Consider the following 6127-nt stretch of genomic DNA (forward strand, 5'->3'; position numbering starts at 1 on the left):
GGAAGTGATGAAATTAATGCAAGTATGATGCTCTAGATGGCGCAACATTTAATGTAACAGATTCTGATGATGATGACGACAACGACGACGATGATGATAATGATTTTTTACAATAAGAATGATGATGATGATGATAATGATGATGATGATAATGATGATAACGACGATGATAATGATGAAGATTTTTTTACAATAAGGATGATGATGATGACGATGATAATGTAATTAAAAGTATTATCATCAACAAAGAAATAGAATAGTGTATGTACGAGAATGACAATGATAATAATGCTGATGACAATGAGGACGGTTATGATGATGACGAAGAGGACTATATATATTATTCATAATTAATAATTCATAACTATAATTCATAGTTATGATGATGATGACGAAGAAGACTATATTTATTATTCATAATTATTATAACTAATAACTTTATAATTATTATAACTAACTACTAGCATTAGTAACGTAGAAACCGGAAAAAGTAAATTTAATGCTTCTAATAGTAGTAATAAAGTATTATTATTATTATTATTATTATTATTATTATTAGTAGTAGTAGTAGTAGTAGTAGTAGTAGTAGTAATAGTAGTAGTAGTAGTGGTAATAGTAGTAGTAATAGTAGTAATATTAGTAGTTGTAGTGATATTGTTGTTGTAGTTGTAGCAGTAGTAATATTAGTATTTGTAGTAAATAATGTAGTTGTAGTAGTAGTAGTAGTAGTAGTAGTAGTAGTATTGGTGGTAGTACTAGTAGTAGTAGTAGTAGCAGTAGTAGTAGCTGTAGAAGTGGAAGTAGTAACTGTCGCAGCAACAATTTATTTTCACCTCTACTAAAAGAAAGTAATCACAATAAACATTTACATAGAAGATGATATTGATGATGACGACGAAGACGGTGATAGTGATGACGATGATAGTGATGATGGTGACAGTATGATGATGAAGATGATGGTGTTGGTGATGAGTGCACTGTGCGATTGTGAATCAAAGCATATTTTTGATTGGAAAGCAGGTATATACGTATGTCCTCCCGTGTTGTGTGTTTGAACGTACTTTAATCAACATATACATACGTGCGTGCGTGTTTGTTTATGTGTTCGTTTGTCTGTTTGTTTTTGTGTTTGTTTGTTTGTTTAGGCGTTTGTTTATTCCATTATTTGTACAAAATCACGTGTACATTTTGTATGCATGTTTATATATATGTTTGTTCGCATGTTTGTTCACATGTTTGTTCACATGTTTGTTCACATGTTTGTACACATGTTTGTTATTATTTAACTTTTGTTTACAATGATATGATCGTGAATATCAGGCGAACATTCAAGTGCCCATTGAAAAAAAACATCAACAAGTACAATGATAAGGATGAAGATGATGATGTTCGCGATGATTTGTTGAGGTGATAATGCTATGATATGATGATGATGATGATGAGAGGATTATGACGGAATTTCAATTTGCTGGTTAATTATTAAGATCATGAAAATATGACAGGCACACAAATTATGAAGATGAGACGATGATGATGTAGATGGTAAGTGCGCTAATGATGAATGATTACAATGAGTATGGTGACGATAAGGACAACAATGATGCAGATGATATAATGATGATGATAAAACTATGATAAGTTTGATAATGGTGATGAAACTATAATGAGTTTGATAATGGTGATGAAACTATAATGAGTTTGATAATGGTGATGAAACTATAATGAGTTTGATAATGATGATATTGAGGAATATAAAATGATAACGAATACGATAATGATGACGACGACGATGATGAAATGATGATAAATACAAAGATGACGACGAAGACGACGATGATGAAATGATTGAAAGATATCGTCCTGAGCAAAAGTTTCTTGGATGGATTTTTTAATCCCACCATCACCTTCTCAAATATTTGCTTTAATAGAGAGCTTTGTTTATCTTTCAACTGCATCATAACTATCACCAACATTGTAACTATCATCACCATCACAACTACATTACACCATACACACACACACACACACACACACACACACACACACACTAACAAACACACACAAACACACACAAACACACACACACACACGCCACACACACACACATACACACATATATACACACATATACACATACACACACACACACACATATCAGATATAGAGATATAGATACACATACATAAGTAAACACGTACTGGCTCACATATATCCATACATTAATAGAAACATTGATACATATCATTAGATAATTGCTCACGGAGCGTACAAATATTTCGTGATTCTTCAACGGTTTCAGTTTGTCTTCAAAAATCACGTTTTGATTATTTGAGTATCAGTATTTCCTTTCAGTGTCAGTATTTGAGTATCCATATTTTAGTATCCATATCTGAGTATCCATATTTGAGTATCCATATTTGAATATTTATATTTTAGTATCCATATTTGAGTACCCATATTTGAGTATCCATATTTTAGTATACATATTTTAGTATCCATATTTGAGTATCTATTTTGAGTATCCATATTTGAGTATCCATATTTGAGTATCAATGTTTGAATATCCATATTTGAGAATGTTTAATTTATTTTGAGTACGATATATTCATCTATTAACCATTCTATCTCAATTACCATGATACAGGCTCACTGGATCTCCTCAAAAATCGAAATCCGCGGCAATCGGTATCATTATTTTGTTGTTGTTATGGTGGTTAAGATGAATGGTGATGTAGATGATGGTAAATTAGGGTGAGTAAGATAATATATTTATACTTATATATGTATATATATATATATACACACACATATATATATATATATATATATGTGTATATATATATATATATGATGATGGTTTGCTGGATGTTAATAACGATTGCACCGACGATGACGATTACGACGACGATGGTGATGGTGTGGATGGTGATGAGGATGATGATAATGATGATGAGGATGATGATAATGATGATGAGGATGATGATAATGATGATGAGGATGATGATAATGATGATGAGGATGATGATAATGATGATGAGGATGATGATAATGATGATGAGGATGATGATAATGATGATGAGGATGATGATAATGATGATGAGGATGATGATAATGATGACGATGATAATGATGACGACGATGATGATGAAGATGACGCCGATGTTAAACATCGGTGTAGCAGAACGTTTTTATTGATTGACTGATTGACTGATCTCATGATTGATGACTGGTAACAAAAAATGACAATCGAATGTCTTGTTTTGGTTTTATGAAAATTATTGCCAGAATCATTTCTTTAAGAACACAATCATTATTTTTGACAGTTTAATTTTTTTTTTGAATTTTTTGTTTTGTTTTAATTTAAAAAAAATTGATTCTGTTGAAATAATCGTGAATAAATATTTAAAACTCTTTACGTTAGCATAACTTAATTTAGTTACAATCAATTATACACTTATTACATTTATTTTTTAATTATGATTTTATCAATTTAATTTCTTATGATAAAATTTTTGAAACATCACCGCCTGACGTGCAGCCTGTCATTTGGCAGAATATTTTACACGGAACGAGCACTTTGATGTAATGCCTCGAGGCAGAAGTGATTACGACAAGATGTCTTCCTAATTGGCAGTCTCTATTTGGCGGGGTTTTGACATTTTTGTTTGTTTTTTTTTAGTTTTAATTATCGTTTTATTGTGTTTTTTACATATAATATGTTATAAATTCAAATGCATTATTATTACTGTTATTTTGATTGAGTTATTGAACTTTTTTTTCATATAGGCTTTTATAAAAATTTTGTTCTGTTAATAAATTATTTTTTTACAGTTTCTTCATTTCAATAATTTTTAAAAGTCGGCAAATACCGCAGCAAAAAAATTAAAACAATATATGAATTCAAATCGCTAACTTGGTTATAGATCAAATTAGCGATCATAAAATCATTAAAAAACACATAACACAACAGACAAACCTATCAAACAAACTATAGGCATACATAAATCAACAAAAATACAGGCAACCTTTTTAAAAAATACTAAACTCGAAATAAAAGACATCAAAATAGAAAGTAAATTTATACAAAATTTATAACCTAATTCGGCCAAATAAACAAAAGTTCGTCGTACGAAGTTCATGCATAATAAAAGTGCCGGCAGGATGGAGTAATTGAGACCGCTGGGTCACAAATAATTCCCTTACAATACACATAACAACTCTTTTGTCTCTCTCCCTCTCTCTTTTCTTTCTCTTTCTTTTTCTTACTCTCTCTCTCTCTATTTCTCTATCTCTCTCCTCTTTTTGTCATAATCTGTTTTTATTTATACTTTTTCCGATATTTTATTGAAAGTGTTCTTCGAATAGAATATTTTTTTAAAATTGAAGACAGTAGAATAATAAATTTTGAATGTGTTTTTGAAGTTTATTGAAATGAAAAATTAAAAAAAATTGCAAAATTAAAACAAATGAAAAAAAGAAAATGGAAAAGGAGTATGAGATTAGAAAAAAGAGAGAGGCAAAAAATAGAGAAAAAGAGAAATAAAATGAGAGAGAGAGAGAGAGAGAGAGAGAGAGAGAGAGAGAGAGAGTGGAAATGGAGAAAATGCGATGGCAGAGGGCGATAATTGAAGATGCAACGGGGCAAAGACATTATAATATTAGCTGCATGACATCTGTCCAGGACACGCATGTACATGATGGTGACGACGACGACAATGATGAGGACATGATGAGAAAGATGATGAGAATGAATGATGATGATACTGAAGAAAAATGATGACTAGGATGGTGATGTTGTTGATGATATTAATGATGATAAATGGTATTGATGGTAATGATGATGTGATGATGATAATGACAATGATAATTGGTAATGATGATGGTGGTGATGATGATAGGTTGTTGGTGATGATAACTTTGGCAACGATTGTATTGTTCTTAAATAAAAAAAATATTTCTTCAGCTGTCTACAATGCTAAAATTACAAGAAAAGAAGAGGTAAGTTATCCAACATTCATTCATATATCATAAAATGATCATAAATTATCATAATAAAATGCAAACAGAATTTTAATTCAATGTCAATGGTCGTCACGTAATGTTAATGCGTCTGTCTCGCTTGATGATGGTGATATATGATGAAGATTATTATGATTGTGATTAAGACGATGATGATGAGGATGACGATTATTATTATTACTATTATTCGAATTATTATTCAGATTATTATTACTATTATTATTATTATTATTACTAAACAGGTCAAGAAGAAGTGTCCATTCGACTTTTCCAACAACGGTAGAATCGGCGTCAGCAACAACAACCAAAACATCAACAACAACAACAACAACATTACCGACAATAACAACTACAATTATATCGTCATCATCAACAAAAACAATAACAACGGCATCATTACTGTCATCATCACCGCCAACTTCATCATTATCATCATCAGCTACACCACCACCATCATCATCAGCTACATCACCATCATCAGCATCATCATCTTCATCATCAGCTACGCCACCCATCACCACTACCATCATCACCATCACCCTCGTCATCGCCATCTTCATCGTCATCATCATCATCAGCTACACCATCGTTATCACCATTGTCCTCATCGTCAAGTCAATTCCTAATAGTAAGATGTCTTTCAAATGACATCAGTGCATTCCTTTCAGCTAAAGTGAGCTCTTACATTCAAAAAATTTTAACGTTTATACAATTATGTGTATAAAAGTATTATTTTAAATATGTATATGTGTGTTTTCTGTCTGTGTGTGTTGTGCGTGTGAATTGCGCGCGCGCGTGTGTGTGTCTGTCTGTCTGTCTATCTGTCTGTATGTATGTATGTATGTATGTATGTATGTATGTAAGTATGTATGTATATATGTATGTATGCATGTATGTATGTATGTATGTATGTATGTATGTATGTATGTATGTATGTATGTATGTATGTATGTATGTATGTAAGTATGTATGTATGTATGTATGTATGTATGTATGTATGTATGTATGTATGTATGTATGTATGTATGTATGTATGTATGTATGTATGTATGTATGTATGTATGTATGTATGTATGTATGTATGTATGTATATATGTATGTATGAACC

Source organism: Helobdella robusta (assembly GCF_000326865.2).
Source record: "Helobdella robusta unplaced genomic scaffold HELROscaffold_8, whole genome shotgun sequence".
Classification (NCBI taxonomy): domain Eukaryota; kingdom Metazoa; phylum Annelida; class Clitellata; order Rhynchobdellida; family Glossiphoniidae; genus Helobdella; species Helobdella robusta.